Here is a 20,633-nt window from a genome sequence, read left to right as displayed (position 1 = left end):
TCGTATTACTTGGGTTCCCTTAACCTTTCTCAATACATTATATTTATTTTATGATCCTCTCTTAAAATCCTTGAATTGAAATCCTTTTTATCCTATTACCTTATACTCAATTCTTTCGGTATCTGGTGGATTTTCGGGAAAAATCAAAGTGTTCGGATTTGGATTCTGACGATCTTTACATACACTTATTTATCATATAGAGTACTAATATTATCTCAGAATAACAATAAAAGAACCCCTACATAGTGTGGCCTGAAAAGTTTTCTTATTCAGCAATATCAGCAAAAACACTATTCATTAGGGTTACAAAAAAAGTTCAAAATTTTGGGGTTATTACAGTCTCCCCTCCTTAAAAGGATTCCGTCCCGGAATCAAATAGAAAACAAATGGGGGTACTTTTCTAGCATTGCGCTCTCTAGTTCCCAAGTTGATTCTTCCACATTATGATTCTGCCATAGCACACTGACTAGCTTGATCACTTTGTTCCGAAGCACCTGCTCCTTCTTATCCATAATCTTTACTGGTTTCTCCACGTAAGTCAGATCTGGTTGCATATCCACATGCTCGTACTCCATTATGTGTCTGGCATCCCGATGATACTTCCTTAGCATTGACACATGGAACACATTATGAACTTGTTGTAGGTTCGGAGGTAAGGCTAGCTCGTAAGCCAACCTCCCAATCCGTCTTAGTATCTCAAAAGGTCCAATGTATCTTGGGCTTAGTTTTCCTTTCTTTCCGAACCTCATTAACCCCTTCCAAGGGGATACTTTTAGTAGTACTAAGTCCCCTACTCCATACTCCTTGTCCTTTCGGGCTAGGTCTGCATATTTCTTCTGTCTGTCTTGGGCTGCTACCAGCCGTCCTCTGATGAGATCCACTATGTCTTTGGTCCTTTGGACCACTTCGGGTCCGAGCATCTTCCGCTCTCCAACTTCATCCCAGTATAAGGGGGATCAACACCTTTTTCCGTACAGGGCCTCATAAGGCGGCATTCCGATGCTAGCATGAAAGCTATTATTATAAGAAAACTCGATCAACGGCAAGTGATCATCCCAACTTCCTTTAAAGACTATTGCACAGACTCTCAACATATCCTCTAGTGTCTGGATGGTCCTTTCACTCTGCCCATCCATCTGGGGTGGTAAGCGGTACTCATATTTAACTTGGTCCCCGCACATTCTTGAAAGCTCCTCCAAAATCTGGAGTTGAACCTGGGGTCTCGGTCTGAGACAATGGACGTTGGGACTCCATGTCGCGTCACTATTTCCTTAAGGTAAATGTCCACCAGTCTATCGACTGTGTATCTCTCATTGATAGGAATGAAATGAGCTGACTTTGTCAGTCGGTCTATAATCACCCATATGGCATCATGGTTGGCTTTCGTCCTTGGTAAACCGACAACAAAATCCATGGCTATTTGTTCCCATTTCCATTCGGGAATCTCCAGGGGTCGTAAAAGTCCATTGGGTCTCTGGTGCTCTGCCTTTACTCTTTGGCAAGTCAAACATTTGCTTACCCATTCTGCTTTGTCCCTCTTCATGTTGGGCCACCAGTAATACTCCTTCAAATCCCTATACATCTTGGTGCTTCCCGGGTGAATGGAATACCTTGAACTATGGCTTTCATCCAAAATCTCATCTTTAAGCTCTTGAACGTTCGGAACCCAAATCCGGTAGGAGTACCTCATTATCCCTTTATCATCTTTCTCAGTATGGATCTCTTCTCCAGTCATTGACTCTCTGCCTTTATTTATTATTTTCTCTTGGCACAATCTGATCTTTTCCAATAACTCTGGCTGCATCGAGATCTCAAACAGCTTTTCAGTTCCGGTTCCGGTTACCTTTACTTCTATTTCCATTCTCTCGAAATCCTTTATCAATTCTTCCGAAGTTATTATCATTCTGAGTCTTTCCTTCCTACAAAGGGCATCAGCCACCACATTGGCTTTCCCCGGATGATAGAGAATCTCACAATCATAGTCCTTGATTAGCTCTTACCATCTCCTCTGGCGCATGTTGAGCTCGTTCTGCATAAATATGTACTTGAGGCTCTTATGGTCTGTGAAAATCTCGCACTTCTCTCCATACAAGTAGTGCCTCTAAATTTTTAGGGCAAAAACTATTGCTGCGAGCTCAAGGTCATGAGTAGGATCTAATCTCGTATTCCTTCTGTTGTCTCGACGCATACGCAATCACTTTACCGTGCTGCATAAGCACACACCCTAATCCTTTGTGCAACACGTCACTATATATCACAAAATCTCCTTTTCTGTCTGGCAATGCCAACACCGGGGCCGTTACCAACCTTTTCTTTAATTCCTGAAAACTGTTCTCGCATTTCTCCGTCCATTTAAACTTCTCTGTCTTACGAGTAAGTCGTGTCAAAGGGGCTGCGATCTTCGCAAAGTCCTATACAAATCTACGATAGTAGCCGGCCAATCCTATGAAACTCCTTACCTCTGTGGGTGTGGTTGGCTTTTCCCAATTTGAGACCGCCTCTATCTTGGAGGGGTCGACCAATACTCCTTCTTTATTGATCACATGTCCTAAAAACTGTACTTCATTCCGCCAGAATTCACACTTCGAGAATTTGGCATATAACTGTTCCTCTCTGAGTATTCCTAGAGCTATCCTCAAACGCTCTGCATGTTCTACCTCGGTCCTTGAGTAGATTAAAATATCAACGATAAAAACTATCACACACTTGTCCAAGTACTTCTTAAATACCCTGTTCACTAAATCCATAAAAGCCGCTGGGGCGTTGGTTAATCCAAAGGACATTACCAAGAACTCATAGTGCCCATACCTGGTACGGAACGCGGTCTTGGGAATATCATCGGGTTTAATCTTTAGCTGGTGATATCCAGTTCTCAGGTCAATCTTGGAAAAATAAACAGCATCCTTTAGCTGGTCGAACAGATCGTCTATTCTAGGTAACGGGTACCTGTTCTTTATGGTTAGCTTGTTCAACTCTCGATAGTCGATGCACAGCCTCATGCTCCCATCCTTCTTCTTAACAAATAACACTGGTGCCCCCCACGGAGACACACTGGGTCTTATCATACCCTTATCCAAAAGTTCCTGCAATTGGGTAGCTAATTCCTTCAATTCTAATGGGGCTAACCGGTAAGGTGCTTTTGAAACTGGCGTCGTCCCTGGGGCCAACTCAATAGCAAATTCAATAACTCTATCGGGTGGTAAACCCGGAAGGTCTTGTGGGAATATATCTTCAAATTCGTTGACTACCGGAATATCTTATAAGTTGGGCACCTCCTTCTGCGTGTCCACCGCATAGGCTAGGTAAGCCTCATCTCCTTTTCGTAGCATCCTTCTGGCCTGGGCCGTAGTCAAAAATTTATGCGTCTGCCTCTTTCCTCTAAATATGACTTCTTTCTTCCCTGGGATATTCAACTTAACTTTCTTCCCCTTACAGTCTATTTGAGCATCATTGCTAGATAGCCAGTCCATTCCCAAAATTACATCAAACTCCCCTAATTTTAAAGGAATCAGATCAACACTAAAAGTATGTTCCCCTATGCCTAACTCACATGCGGGGTGAATCTGGTTAACAGGAATAATTTCATGATTGGCTATTTCTACTTGTAAGGGTTCTATCAAGGGTTCAGCCTTAAGTCTTAATTTACGCGCAAGGTCCTTTGATATAAAAGATTTAGTTGCTCCCGAATCAAATAAAACGTTTGCACTGACTGAATTTAGAGAAAGGGTACCTGCTATCACATCTGAGTCTTTCATAGCATCCTGGACTGTCATGTTGAAAGTCCTCGCAGTAGGTGGCTTATTGGAGGCAGCCCTGCTGGCTCCTGAAGCTGCTGGCTTGTTCATTGGGCATTCCTTCTTCCAATGACCCGGGCGTCCACACTGATGACAAGTGGTAGTTGGAATGACGGCAGGGGCTGATGAAGGGCATTTGTGGGAATAGTGGCCCACTTGCCCACACTTAAAGCAGGTTACTGGCTTTCCCTTACATTCCCCAGAATGCATCCTTCCACAAGTGTTACAGGCTGGCAATGGGGGTCGAGACTGGTTGGAATAGGACATTCTTGACTTCTGGCCGCTCTGGCTCACATTCACACTCATTGGCCGCTTAAACCCAGTGTTCTTTCCCGGTAGGGACACTGCTCCTCGATTAAATCTAGTTGGGAAGCTCTTTCCTTCGGAACCTCCACCCATGCTCATACTTTTCCTCTTTATTCCCTTCTTCTCTCTTTCCTTCTGCATCTGTTCGCTTCCGGCTTCTACAATTGTTGCCTTTTGCACCAGAGTGGCATAATCAGTAAGCTCAAGGATTGTCACCCTATTCTGAATCCACGGTTTCAGTCCCTGCTGAAACCTCCTAGCTTTCTTTTCCTCGGTGCTCACAAACTCCGGCACAAACCTTGATAACTCAGTAAATTTTGCTTCGTACTCTGCTACAGATAAGTTATTCTGCTTTAGCTCCAAGAACTTGAGCTCCATCTGGTTTTCCATAAACCTCGGGAAATATTTTCCCAGAAACAACTGGCTGAATCTCTCCCAGGTTATAATAGCATCTGTCTCCATGTTTTTCTTGGCCTCCCACCAGTAGTTAGCCTCTCCTTTCAGAAGGTAGGTAGCAAATACAGTCTTTTGTGCCTCATCGATACTCAGAATCTCAAAGGATTTCTCCATTTCCTTTAACCATGCCCTTGCCTCAACTGGGTCGGCTGATCCTTGGAACTCAGGGGGCTTAAGGGATTTAAAAGCCCTGAAAGAGTTTGCCACAGCATTGTTATTTCCTTGAGGGGGTGGGTTGGGTTGACGTTCCAAGTTCTGCCTTAGTAGTTGCATGAATTGGCCCATGGGATCCATGCCTGGGTTTGGTACTGGTTGCTCAACCTCAGTTTCTCCTTCCTCAGCCTCTATCTCAAATCCCTCAACATCATATGTTTCCTCCTCCTCTTCATACAGGGAGTCATCCTGTTCAACATAATCCTCGTCTTCCTCTTCACTGTGTTCCTGGTTCCTATCGTCCTGGTTATGGCTTCCCTGGTCCTCAGATCCAGGGTTCGCCCTAGTTCCAATCTTTCTTGGCGGCATGATACTGATAATAAAAAAAAAATTATTGGGAAATTCAACATTTGGTCACAATCATACACAATATTGTGCCTTGCACAGTTCTATAATGGGGAGAATGTATCTCGCAATTCTATTATTATATGACAGTTCTAAAAAAAATGCAGTAATAATAATGATAGAAATAGTGATCTCGTCACTAAGGAACTGAACTGAAAGGAAACAAATATATACATAATGCGAGAAATACATAGTTTGATCTGGTCAAAAGTACAACAGTGCTACAGCCATCTGCCCCAAAAGTGATACACAAGAGTCTATCTGTCTAGTCAGAAAAAAGGGATGCTATATACAAGTCAACTATCCCGGAAAATTGGCTCTTACTAAGGCCTCGACTAACTAGACAACTAGACTATCCGATCGTCAGTCCTGAATCACACACCGGAGCGGGTCAGCTCCCATACCCTTTCCATCGCACGACGGAAGATATAGTCGGCCTGCCACCTGGAGATCCTACCATGCCTGTCCCCCTGGAGTGATCGGAGTCTCGCTCGGGACGTGAGCTCTGTCCCCGTCAGCTCCCTCCTCAAGGATCGGGGTATAGTAGCCCTAGTCTCATAAGCTCGGGTACGCCTACCCGCCCTCTCCGCATCTAACTCCCTCCTGACCTCATCCAGCCGGGCCTCAGCAACAGCCACTCGGGTCCTCAGTACATCCTGAACATAGCCGTGGGCTAACAAAGACTTCCTATGGGCAGGGTCGAGAGGTGGTGAATCCGGAGCCGCTGGGGGTGCCTCCTCGGTCTGCCTATGCTCGGGAGTATGGGTCTCTGAGCTGTCGTCAAAGGAGCTCCACGATAGTGGTGGAGGGGTAGGAGCTCTGACCACCGGGAGTGAGGGTGAAGGGGTACCAGTATACTCCACTATAGCTCCGACATGCTCCTCAGCTACTGGGACCTCATCCGGGCCCTCCTCATCTGAAATAGCAACAACCTCTGTCTCTGACTCCTCTGAGGGGTCCTCCTCATCCTCTTCCATCTCAGGCTCCTCCTGATCCTCGGCATCTAGCAGTGCCTCATCATGCTCACGCTCGAACATCTCAGGGTCCTCTATCTCATGTGCCTACACATTAAACGAGCTAAGTTACTATCATGATACTTATAAGGGTTCCCGTAAGGGTTTTAACTGTCAGCGCTACTTTAAGTAGTCCGACCATGAACTTGGCAAGAGTTCTTATTATCTTTGTGAGTTTATTATTATATCGTCGCATCATCTCTGAGGTTTATAACGCTTAGCTCTGATACCATTTCTGTAACACCCCCAGATCCGGGGTCGGGGATCCGGGTCGTCACGGTCTTTCTTTCCACAATATCACTTCACTTAATTAATAATAAATAACCTCATGCTGTGACCCCACACTAACACACACCACAACCCGTTATAGTCTCAGAGATGAAATTGAAATAAGTACAAGTCCTTGAATCCATAATTTTAAAAGTTATTACAACCCAAAATGATTACTTGATAAGTTTACAGTTAATTGCCATTATCCGCCACAAGTTATAATTATACAATATTTGGTTCCCAAAAGGGAAGTTTGAGTTTAATGCAAATGGCTAAAACCTGATCTACCAATAGATCTACCTCTGCAGCTATAGCAGCTACAACATCAACGGGAAGACGCGGGACGCTTCCCACGCGCTTGCGCTGGGTCTGCTTGAGTCGGGCCATCTTTCCTAACTGTTGTTGTGTGATGAAGAAATGAAGCAAGAGTGAGCATTACAGCTCGCAAGATAATATATAGTGTAAACAATAATGCAAGTATCTAAATGGATAACTTACTGGAATCCTTTATCAAGTGTAAGGTAATTACTTACTGGATATAAGCTTAAAGGAAGATGAATTTACCAATTACTTCAATATACTTATACCATTTTTAGAAATCTACTTGAACTACTACTGTTCAAAGTATAATAAGTTTCAAAAGGTCATCCCATAGATGAGACCATAAGTTAAGACTTGAATAGATTCAATCTTTGAAATATTTTTAAAGGAAATGAAGTTACGAGATACTTCATTCAATGGAAACACCATTATAACTGTTTGACCCTGTCAAAGCTTCGGCAACCACCCATTCGTAGCCTTTCGATCGAAATGCTCCGGGTAGTGTTGCAGAATTATCCAACTGGATGATGAACTCATTACGGGAGTTTGCCGCGCCAGGAAGACCACTTACGATGATCAGTCGTAGTAGTGCAACCCCACCATTTTCTACATGTAGAGGAGAACCTGTCGGATTTACTTGTCAACCGAACACTGGACTCCTAAGGAATGTACCGTCTTAGCGGAACTTCCAGGCCATTTGGGCCAATATAATAAGGCTGGGCCGGCGCCACTCGACCAGTTACGCCACTCCTAGTTCAGATGAAATCCATGACTCTGAAACGTAAAGCTCGTCCCCCCTTTCCCCAAGTAGAAACTTGTTGATATGGCTCCACCAAGAAGTCGTATCTAGTTGGAAAGGAAAACTCACCAATATTTCCCAGGCGATGCCTGTTAATGGATTAACTTGTTCCAAGAATTTTACTTCCCGAGTATTGGGTAAGTAATCAAAAACTCTTTTATCAAAACAGCAACCTTGTTGCGAATATAAACACACCACAGAGCCGGATCCCTCAGGTTTTGAGCGAGTATTTAAATCCCCTTTTGAAAGGAGGATCTTAAATATAAATATGAGTTTTTGGGATCCGACCTAACCTTTAAAAATTATTTTGAAGACTCGAAAACATTTTTAAGAATGCTTGGAGTGATGTTGATTTAATAAAATAAATCAGTCCCAATATATTAGAAAATATCTGAATATTAATATTTAAATAATATTCTCATAAAGAATAATCTTTATAAAAATAATTGAAGTAGAAGTTTTAAAACTTATACTTGCAATGAATATTAAATAACCAAAGATATACTTATACGAAAATACTATCTTTATTTGAATAATCAAAAGTGAGTTTGATTATCGACACATTATTCCTTAATAAATTAAAGAATAATAATTAGTAATTTATCGGAGTCATAAGTCCTCGAATGAATATTCAAAATAATATTCATTAATAAAATAAACGGAGTCATAAGCCCTCGAATGAATATTCAAAATAATATTCATTAATAAAATAAACGGAGTCATAAGCCCTCGAATGAATATTCAAAATAATATTCATTAATAAAATATGGAGTCATAGGCCCTCGAATGAATATTCAAAATAATATTCAATAATAAAATAAAGTTATCGAATAAACCTTATTTGAATAATAGTTTTGAAAACTATTCATATATATATATAAATATATATATATATATATATTATACTCGGGAACATCGACTCCCGGTTTTAGAAAAATGTTCACCTTTGGGTCCCCTATACTAAGGGTATACGCAAATACCGCTTATCTCTAGCATATGTATTATCAACTGAATCAACAAATATATGTATCAAGATTACAAAACAGGCATGCATATATACCATATCACATGCTACAATATATCACAAGAATTTGCTAATTAACCATCATGCATCTATCACAAGATAATGCATATACATATGTATACATCACAACAACAGTATAACGGGTAGAAAACTTGCCTGAGCGACTGGGGGTTATAAAAGGCTTGGGACGAGTCTGGTAACCTATAAACAACATATAAGTTGGAATTAAACCAAAGTCACTTATAAATCTATACTTTAACCAATTTAGACTCTAACGCTCACTTTGCGCTTAATGATTCTCTTAAGTCGCTCGAGTACCCTCGGCTCCACCATTTTAAATAAATTAACCATTAAGAGTTTTAAGGCGATTCTTTCGCGAGTGCCTTACCAGCTGCCTAATACACTTTACATAAATGTTTCATACTCCAATTAGTCCCTTTAGGTCTTTAACCTATGTTTCAAAGTAAGGCGAGGGGTAATGGTTCGTTTGCGAAACGCCGTTACTTAAAACGGTCGTTTATCCTAAACCGTACATCGGATTCAAACGAACCACATATCAAAACGAAGCTCGTAACATGAACTATCTAATCATGGCGATGGTCAAAACCTAGCAGTGAGTTCACGGGTCCTAATGTTAAGAACAAAAACAGTCTAAAGTAAATCGGGCATTACGACGACTATGTTTACGCGATTACCCAAATTTATACCACTCCAAATCAACCCACAATCAACCCACAATCAACATCCCAACCAAACTCCATCCATACTTCACCATAACAGCCCCAAAAACTCAATATTATCAATTTATACTATTCTCAAACATGAATTTAAACTATACTTAAGTTTATTAATCAATAATCCAAGAATTACAACTCCAAAAACATCACAAAACCAACTAACCTCTACATACACAACAATCAAGCCTCTCATGAACTATAACAACAAAACTAAACCTAATACTCAAAGTAAATTTAGGGTTTGGAGGGGTTATACCTTCCTTGGAGAGTGGAGAATCAAGTAATTAGCTTGGAATCACCCTTAAAAGTCCTTATCCAAGCTTAATCCAAACAAAAACTCAAGAACAAAAATTTTAGTTCTTTAAAAACACTATTCACCCTCTTCTTCCATGATTTTTAGGAAGAGATTGTGAATGAATTAGAAGCTCAAACTTATAGGATAGCTATATCTATGCATAAGGAGTCTTAGATAATTACCTTGCTAATTAACAAAGCTTGGATCTAGGATTTTGACTTTTTCTTTCTTTGAAGAAGAAGAAAGCCGAGAGCTTTTGATGAAGAAAGTGAAATAACTTTGTGTTTTTGGTGAAATGAATTGTTGGTTGGCTTGGTTGATTTGTTTTGTTTTGATTTATTACCTTTTACCATGGTAACTTTTGTGTGCTTCTTAATCAACCAACAACACACCTTTCTTTGTCATGCTTATGTCACCTTGTTATGTCATCCTCCCCCACTTGTCCTCCTCTTATTGGTTTGATGACATCATCCTCACTAACCTCCTTGATTAGCTTCTAATTTCTTGGCTAATGACCGCTGATCTGTTATACGGTTCGCTTAACTTTCGTTTTTGTTTATCGTTTGAGGGATCATACCCGGGATCTTATTACTTGGGTTCCCTTAACCTTTTTCAATACATTATATTCCTTTTATGATCCTCTCTTAAAATCCTTGAATTTAAATCCTTTTTATCCTGTTACCTTATACTCAATTCTTTCGGTATCTGGTGGATTTTCGGGAAAAATCAAAGTGTTCGGATTTGGATTCTGACGATCTTTACATACACTTATTTATCATATAGAGTACTAATACGATCTCAGAATAACAATAAAAGAACCCCTACATAGTGTGGCATGAAAAATTTTCTTATTCAGCAATATCAGCAAAAACACTATTCATAAGGGTTACAAAAAAAAAGTTCAAAATTTTGGGGTTATTACAGTGAATGTACTAAGTGCTGATAAGCCTCACTTACCAAAAGAAAAAGAAATTAAAATCAGGTACTCCTTTGAGATCTAGAGTAAAAATGTGGAAGGGAAGACCCAAGTGCATTGCTGGTATTAAGTAATATGCATCAGAAAAGCAAAATAAATATTTTCTTGGTGACTTTTCACACTCTATGATTATTGGAGAAATACTCTGATAAAAGCATAAATTCTGATAAGCAGTCGTGACTCACTTACACTGAGAAGCCACTGTAAAATGGAATTTCAAAAGATGCATAAAATAAGCACAAAACAGTTGAGGTAGACTCATGCATAAACTCATTCTAAAGTAAACTTCAAAATTATGACAGATTTTGAGCAAAGTTCTTAGTTATGCCTTATTTTAAAGATATATTGAAGTGAATCAGACTTTAATCTTTATCTGATATTTAACTTACTGCACACACATATACTCCATATGAATGATGAAAATTACTGTGGTGATAAATGATGTTTTAGATGAACAGTTTATGTGTCAGATTGCATCAATTCTGAGGACAAGTTATGATGGAAGTTCTGATGATTAAGTTTTACAGAAATGAAATCAGAATTTGTGTGAAGAATGGCAGAAATAGGCATTTACTTTTCGAGTTAAGAAATCATGTTCTGATGACTGTTAAGTTCTGATATTGGTCTAAGTTCTGAAATAACATTCTGATCCTTTACTTGACTTGACTTATTTGTGGTTACTATCTGAGACAGTCTTATTTAAAATCAGAATATGTTTTGGTGAGATATTAACAGTCAATACAATTAGAGTTAGTGGCACACGTCCATGCACAGTAATTGTTACTTTTTTCATGTGCGCATTAAATCCTGTTTTACACTTCCAATGGCTGTTTTTCTTCTCATCAGTCTAGGGAGACGAGGTAGAATTATTTCTACCTACAATCATTAACTTTTCCTTACGTCTCCTGACATTCCATGGCTATATAAACCAACACTTCATTCCATCCAACACATCTCTCATTTTCTCACAAACTCACTCTCGTCTTATTCTTATCACCACAAATGGTTGCGTTTGGCTGGTTTTACAATAATGGTACTGAGACAGTACATGTTTTTCTCAATGGAATTCCAACTCCATACCATATCAACAACATCCCTCACAATCTCTGGATTCAATTTCCAGAGATTATTAAACGTGATCTGTTGATAGTTCGAAGAGAATTACATCTCCGTCATCTCCGATAGCAGGAGCGAATCATTCGTCTTGCTGTTCTTTTTGTTGAGAGCAGGAAGAATAAATAGTTTCTGCTCCCTGTTACTCTTCACTGTCAGCTTTGTCTCGCTTCTAAGCTTAGGACAAAAGCTGTTGATGTTAGGATTTGTAGCTTAGGACAATCTTGTATTTTTCTGATGTACTTTAAATTTATGGAATGTATTTGCTCAATAAATTAATGAAATTTTATATTTATGCAAGATTTTGCCTCTGAGTCGTTCGATATTCTGATGCATTTTTAAATCCTAATTTATCCATATTCTGATGACCGTTTTAACTCTGACGCAAATCAAGTTCTGATTCTGACGTGTCAATATTTGTTACTTGGTTTCTTTATGGTCATTTTATCACTGGTCATATTTTTACAGAATATTGGTCTCGCAGTGAAAATAATTTATTAAGTGGTAACAGTTTTAAATTTTAAAATAAAACTCAACTACCTTAATTAATGGGATTACTTGGTAAGTGGAACAGTTTTTCCTTGAAAAACTGCATTTGATAAGTAATGATTACTGTATTCCCGTGCCCATTAATTATCCTTTACTGCTGCATGTCTGACAGGTGTCCAACGGTTACTTTTTCTACCGTGTATAAGTAAAAGAGAGAGAAGATTGTAAAATCTTTTATTTACTTTCACTCTTTATCTCTCTTTCTTTACTTCTATTCTCTCTCATCTCCTGACGTTCTTTTTCATACAGATATTTTATCAAACACCTTTCAGGCAACCTAACTTCTCCATTTTTCTCATGGCACCTAAGGATTTGATTATAGATGGAGCCAAGTTTGTACCCAACAACTATGCTGCAATCTTGAACCATGTTGGAGCTCCATCTGATTTGCACTTTGTGCAAGATCTTCTGGCACACAGTAAGATTGGGTATGCGTTGACCCAACCTCAAGTCATTTCAAGCCAACAAGTTCTGACGTTCTGGCGGACTGGGCATTTTGATAATGGAGGTGCTACTGGTACTCAAAGCATTATTTTTGAAGTAAATGATGTTGAGCATGTGGTAACTCCTGGAGCAGTTCGTAAAGCTCTACACTTACCAGAAGGCTGCATTTTCTCAACAGCAGAGGAACCCGTTCTACAGCAGCTCATGGCCAATTTGGGGTATGAGAAGAGTTTGGCCAAGCTTGGACAGTTGAAAAGGGCACATATCAGGAAGGAATGGAGCTTTTTCTTCGACTGCATCACTAAGGCCTTCGCCAATAAGTGTTCCAACGTTGATGTCATTCCAATTATGAGTCAACACATCGGGTATGCTATTATTCACGAAACTCATTTTGATTTTGCAAGTGCTGTGCTAGGCTTTATAGGGGATAGGATGACAGAAGATAGGAATGTAGTATACTTTGCTAGATTCTGTCAGCTTATATATAAATTCTGTTGTGCTGATGAACCCCAACCTACTACTGACTTATTTCCACCCTTTAAACTCGCAAAACGGGCTTTTAATGACTTGGTAAATGCTGACCTTAAGAAAAAGGTGGTTAGACCCTTACAAATACCTCAGTCTGTAAAACAGATCTTGGTAAATGCTGATCCTCAAACCTACAGATCTGTTTACCCTGATGTTCAACCCACCAACACATCCCATACACCACAATAACCATCAGAACATACCAAAAATACACCTCAACCTACTCAACCCTCTATCAGAACATATATCAAACCTTCACAGATATCTCAACCTTCATCATCAGCACATACTGTGAGGCCTTCATCTTCCAAGCCCAAGAGGACAAAGACTGTATCTTAGACACCACAGAAGAGAAAGATGATTGTTCAGGGAGATGAGTCAGACAGTGAGGAACAGGTTTCTGTGTTAGAACCTGTTGTCAAAGAAGTTGAGAAGGTCTCTTCTCAGAAGGATACTGGAATTGGGGGCTCTAAGCTTCTCAAAAGGCTTAGAAGGATGTATTCTATTGAAACTCCCAAGGAATCTCCACCTTCAAAGAGATACAAGAAACAGAGAGCACAAAGGTACATGGCTGAGTCAGTTTCAGAGGATGAGGAAGCAGTAGCTAAGGAAGGAGATCAGGAATCTCTGATCTCACAAGAGCCAGAATTTGCTGAAGCCACTGCATCTACACCTCCATTGTCACCAACTGAGGAAACTGCTCAAGATAAAGTATCAACACCACCTGTGTCTCCTGTCAATGGACCAGTATCTACTGCAGATCCAGGCATAAGTGCTGAGATTGATATTTACAACCTAATTGTGCCTGAGGTTCTCTACTTAGAAGCTCCACCAGCTCAAATCAATCCATCAACAACACCAATTCCTGATGCTAATGAAACTCCAGAATTGTCTACAACACCTTCTCTGCATCTAGACATTGAAGATCAGACTAGAGGTGAGCATCAGAATATGGTTGTTGATCAGAACTTGGAAGCATATCAGCATTTAGAGGATGATGTTGAAGCCTTCATAGCCACTCATACTGTTCTTTTATCAGAGGATGTTGACTCTGTAAGTTTTGATACTGCTAATGCTGATGATACTGGTGATGCTGCTATAAATACAGATGCTGATGAAGCAGGTCCTTCTAGACATGCACCTCTACAAGCTCCTTCAAAAGCTGAACTAGTCAAAAAGTTTGTTAGAGGAGATGCACCAGTACCTTGGAGTGAAACTCCTAAAGGACAGGAGTGGACTAAGGAGTGGAACACAGTCACCTTTGTTCCATCTGAAAAAATTCTTGCTGAGCACTTGGCAAAAGCTGATGAGATGCTAATTAATGATGATTTTAAGACACAGCTACGAGTTACTGTATTGAGTACTAGACATCTTCAAGGTCAACACTCAACAACTCATGCCGAGGTGCATAAAAATCAAGAAGCTTTACTCAAGCAAGAAACAACTATGAAACTTGAAAAGAAAAGCTTTTTCAAACCTACCTTTGACAGAGTTGCCTACATTGAGAAAACCCAAGAGAAGCAACAATCTCAGATTGATGAAATTTTGAAAAATAAAGCTTCTCAGCAATCTCAACTCGATGAAATCCAATCCTCAGTGGAATTGCTTGTCTCTCTTCTTTTACCTGCTGATGCCAAAAAGGGGGAGAAATTAATTAAGTCCAAATGCCAAACTGTTAAGACACTGAAAGGGAAGGATGATGAAAAAGATGATCAGGGAAACTCTGGAATGAGTGGAGGTCATAGTCAAGGTAGAGGTCTCTCATCAAGAAGGGCTGGAACTACAAGTCATAGAACAAGTTCTGATACTGGGAGAAGAATAACTTCTGATACTGGTAAAAGGATAAGTTCTGATGAACTTTTGGACCTTGATGAAGAAATTTCAAGACAGTTATTTCTGAAAGAAAATCCAGGAATGGACTTTGAGAGTCTAATGGAAGAAGAAGCTAGACTTAAGTCAGAAAAAGTCAACTCCAAATCTGAAGCTTCTGTTGGTAAAAAGAAACTTTCTACGGCTAAAGGCATTGTGATAAAAGAAAGGACAAATCCTGTGGCAATCAAGGCCATATCACAATTGCTGATAGATCCAAGGTCCAAGGGTAAAGAAAAAGTTGGTGAACCTGTAAAGGTTTATGTGCCTCATGTGGATGAAGAAATTTCTGTTGAAGATGCTAATCTTACTCTGAATTCAAGAAAGATTTCTAAGACAACCTCTGACATGGCTCAAGTTGTTCAGAGTCAAGATATAGTTAGTTCTGATATAACCTTGAAGTAAGCAACCTCTAACATAGCTCAAGTTGACTTGATATCAGAAGATAAGTTAAAGGAAACCTTTGACTTTGCTCATGTTAAATCCTTAAGGTTACTCCTACCGGGTTTCACTAAAGCCAAACAAACTCAACCTTTGAAGACTGCAGCAAGTGGTTTTGAAGCAAGAGTGGTTACTGGAAAGGAAGTTAGAGATAAATCTGGATTGGGTAGTGCTGATGAAAGAAGAGTACAGAACACAACCAATGATCCAACTTCCTTAAGTGAACCAGGTGTTGGAGCAACTCCTGAAAGATTGAATCAACTAGAATCTATACAGATGGTTTATCATACCTACTTGAAAGAACACATCTTGTTATATTTCATGACAGATGGTAGGGTTTACCATATAAGGGAAAATGCTATTCCACTGAAGTATTTTGAGGAACTGGAACATGTTTTATTCTTACTTCAAGTGAATGACATAATAACATAAAGTGCTGCAAACTATTTGAAGACTCAAATTCAGAGACAGAAAAGGCTTTATTCTGTAAAGTCTGACAGCACATATCTTCCAAAGTACAGATATCACAAGGGTGATATTGTTGAGATGAAGCCTAACTCTGCTAAGATTATAACTACCTTTCTGGGTTATAAGGCTGTAGAATTCAATCTTGAGTCTGACAAGGCATATTTGATCAGACTGGATCAGGACATAAGGAAAGCTAGAATAAATGATCTCAGGGCTGCTATCTTCCAAACTGGTGAAGATTCTGCAGAACTCAAAGATGCTAAAAGGAGGATGATTGATGAACTCAGATATGCTGAGAGATGTTTATTAAAGAACTATCTCAGAACTACTCCTGACATCAAAGAGATCAGAAAGTGAAGCCAAGTCAAGATCTACAACTGCTCAAATTCTGATATATATACAGACTGAAGTTGTTATCAGAAGTTAAAGTTGGTAAAGCTTTAAGGACTGTAAGTTGTAGTTATCTAGTCAATTTCTCATGCATTTGTACTTAATATTTTTGACATCATCAAATATTTGTTAAACTTGTATTTATGCTAATTTACAAGTTGGGGGAGATTGTTAGATATATTTGATAATGTCATGACTAATATGATTTATGTTTAGTTTTCAGATCTTACTTAAACATGACAAATCAGTACTTAACTAAAATCAGCACTTATACTGAAGTCAGAACTTAAGTGATCAGTACTTAAGGTTCAGGAGATATTTATCAGAAGATAATATCAGGACTTAAAGGAAACTTTCAGATAAGGAAAGCGGTTGATTAAAATGAAAGAATATTGAGACAAACGTAAGAAGAGATATGCATGAAGAAGGAATTCTATGAAGAATGGAATACTTGGAAGAAAAGATAACTGATTGATATATTTTAGGAAGTAGAATTATATTCCATATAAATTAGCGATTATCTTGTAACTGTGTAATATATAAACACATACATAGGGTTTACACTATAAGTGTTATCATTATCGAGAATATTATTCATTGTAACCCTAGCAGCTCTCGTGATATTTGTTCATCACTGAGAGAGGACAGTTGCATATTGTAACAGAGTTTATTGCATTGAATAAAGTCTGTTTTCTGTTACTTGTGTTATTTGAATTTGATTTGATTGTGCTATACACTGTATTCAACCCCCTTCTACAGTGTGTGTGACCTAACATTCTATTACATACCCACGAGGCATAGTGGAGGATGTGCTAGTAAAGGTGGATAAGCTCTTCTTTCCTGCAGACTTTGTTATTCTGGATTTCGTGGAAGATAAGAAGATTCCCATAATCTTGGGGAGACCTTTCTTGGCTACAGGCCGTACCTTGATAGATGTGCAGAAGGGTGAACTTACTATGCGGGTTCAGGATCAAGATGTGACATTCAATGTATTCAAAGCAATGAAATTCCCTACAGAAGATGAGGAGTGCTTAAAAGTGGATTTGATTGATTATGCAATTACTTCAGAACTTGATCATATGCTAATGTCTGATGCATTAGAGAAGGCCTTAGTGGGGGATTTTGACAGTGACAATGAGGATGACAACGAGCAACTACAATATCTAAATGCTTCGCCCTGGAGGCGAAAGCTAGACATGCCGTTTAAATCTTTTGGTACTTCTGACCTCAAAAATGCTGAAGGAAAGCTCAAACCATCTATTGAGGAAGCACCTACCTTGGAGCTTAAACCATTGCCTGAACACTTGAGGTATGCTTTTTTAGGTGATGCATTTACTTTACCTGTTATTATTGCATCTGACCTTTCAGGTAGTGAGGAGGACAAGCTCTTAAGGATCTTGAGAAAATTTAAATCGGCTATCAGATGGACTATAACAGACATCAAAGGGATCAGCCCTTCATACTGCATGCATAAGATTCTGTTAGAGGAGGGTAGTAAGCCGACTGTTGAGCAACAACGCAGACTTAAACCTATCATGAAAGAAGTGGTGAAGAAAGAAATTCTGAAGTGGCTGGATGCAGGAATCATTTATCCTATTTCTGACAGTTCTTGGGTGAGCCCCGTGCAATGTGTACCTAAGAAAGGAGGTATCACTGTGGTAGCAAATGAGAAGAACGAGCTCATCCCCACTCGAGCAATCACAGGATGGAGAGTATGCATGGACTACAGAAAGTTGAACAAGGCCATGAGGAATGATCACTTCCCTCTTCCGTTTATTGATCAGATGCTTGACAGGTTGGCCGGTCATGAGTATTATTATCTTCTAGATGGTTATTCAGGGTATAATCAGATTTGTATTGCACCAGAGGATCAAGAAAAGACTACCTTCACTTGTCCATTTGGTATATTTGCTTTTCACAGAGTTTCGTTTGGGTTATGTGGCACACCGACCACTTTTCAGAGATGTATGATGGCTATATTCTCTGAAATAATTGGAAATAATGTCGAGGTGTTCATGGACGACTTCTCCGTCTTTGGACATTCGTATGACGAATGTTTGAATAATCTTCGTACAGTACTCAAACGGTGTGTGGAAACTAATTTGGTGCTCAATTGGGAAAAATGTCACTTTATGGTGCGTGAAGGCATTTTTCGTGGGCATAAGGTCTCTAGCAAGGGTCTTGAGATGGACAAAGCCAAGGTGGGAGTCATTAAAAATCTTCCACCACCTATTTCTGTGAAAGGAATCCGTAGTTTTCTTGGTCATGCGGGTTTTTATCGGTGTTTTATCAAGGACTTTTCGAAGATATGTAAGCTGTTGTGCAACTTGCTTGAGAAGGATGTGCCTTTTAAATTTGATGATGAATGCTTGACGGCATTCAAGACTCTCAAGAAGAGTTTGATAACTACACCTGTTATTACAGCACCTGATTGGACAGAGCCTTTTGAGATGATGTGTGATGCGAGTGATTATGCGGTGGGCGCAGTTCTTGGGCAGTGCAAGAATAATCTCTTTCATGTGTTCTACTATGCTAGCAAGACCTTAAATGGGGCCCAAATGAACTACACCACTACTGAGAAGGAGCTCTTGGCTATAGTCTTTGGATTCGAAAAATTTCAATCTTATTTGCTTGGGACAAAGGTGACAGTGTTCACTGATCATGCGGCCATTCGCTATTTGATTTCCAAGAAGGATTCGAAGCCCAGACTTATTCGTTGGGTGCTCTTGCTACAGGAATTTGAGTTAGAGATCAAGGATCGAAAAGGTACTGAGAACCAAGTAGCTGACCATCTCTCTAGATTGGAGAATCCTGAGTCTACTTCACATGATAAGACATTGATCAATGAATCATTTCCGGATGAGCAGTTGTTCGCAGTTCAGGAAGAAGTGCCATGGTTCGCAGATATTGTGAATTATCTTGTCAGCAATATAATGCCTCATAATTTGACCACAGCTCAAAAGAAGAAGTTTCTGCATGAGGTGAAGTGGTATATGTGGGATGAACCGTATTTGTTTAGACAGGGAGCTGACCAGGTCATCAGGAGATGTATCCCATTCTGTAAGACGGAGGGGATATTACAAGACTGCCACTCCACAGTTTATGGTGGACACTATGGTGGTGAGAAGACGGCAGCTCGTATTCTGCAAGCAGGTTTTTTCTGGCCTACTTTGTTTAAGGATGCTCATCAGTTCGTTTTAAGGTGTGATCGTTGCCAAAGAGTGGGAAATCTTACGAGAAAGGGTGAGATGCCGTTAAATGTGATGCTTGAAGTCGAGGTCTTTGATATTTGGGGAATCGATTTCATGGGGCCCTTTGTCTCGTCCTGCAATAATCAGTACATCTTGCTGGCAATCGATTATGTCTCAAAATGGGTAGAAGTCAAAGCTCTACCGATGAATGATGCAAAGACAGTGTTGAATTTTCTTCATAAGCAGATTTTCACAAGGTTTGGAACTCCATGAGTAATCATAAGTGATAAAGGGTCACATTTCTACAACCGTAAGTTTACTTCTATGATGCAGCGCTACAATGTGAATCATCGAGTTGCTACTGCCTATCATCCGCAAATAAATGGTCAAGCGAAAGTGTCTAACAGAGAGATCAAGTGCATTTTAGAGAAGGTTGTTTGTCCGTCAAGGAAGGATTGGTCTTTAAAGCTCGATGAAGCTGTTTGGGCTTACAGAACAGCATATAAGACTCCACTTGGGATGTCCCCGTTTCAACTTGTGTATGGTAAGGGATGTCATTTACCTGCGGAGCGTGAGCATAAGGCCTATTGGGCATTGAAGAAGTTGAACCTGGATCTAGATGTAGCTGGAAAGAAGCGAATGCTTCAGCTTAATGAACTTGATGAATTTCGACTTCAAGCGTACGAGAACAACAAAATGTACAAGGAAAAAGTGAAAAGGTGGCACGATAGGAAGCTACATCCTAAGTTATTCGTGCCGTGGCAGCAAGTTCTTTTATTCAACTCTCGTCTCCGACTTTTTCCTGGGAAGTTGAAATCAAGGTGGTCTAGACCTTTTATTGTCAAAACTGTGTTTCCACATGGAGCGGTGGAGATTTTTGAGAATGATCTGGACCAAGCATTGAAGATTAATGGTCAGTGTTTGAAGCACTACTATGGGGACACGGCAAACCGGGAAATGGTTAGTGCCGTTTTATTGTCAACTTGAGAAAGGTACGCAACGTCAAGCTAATGACGAAAAAGAAGCGCTTCTTGGGAGGCAACCCATGATTTGTTGTTACAGGAATCCTTAGAAGTTAGTAACCTATCAAA

Source organism: Apium graveolens, chromosome 10, assembly GCF_009905375.1.
Source record: "Apium graveolens cultivar Ventura chromosome 10, ASM990537v1, whole genome shotgun sequence".
Classification (NCBI taxonomy): domain Eukaryota; kingdom Viridiplantae; phylum Streptophyta; class Magnoliopsida; order Apiales; family Apiaceae; genus Apium; species Apium graveolens.
The sequence above is the reverse complement of the archived record's forward strand: the minus strand, read 5'-3'. Positions refer to the sequence as shown.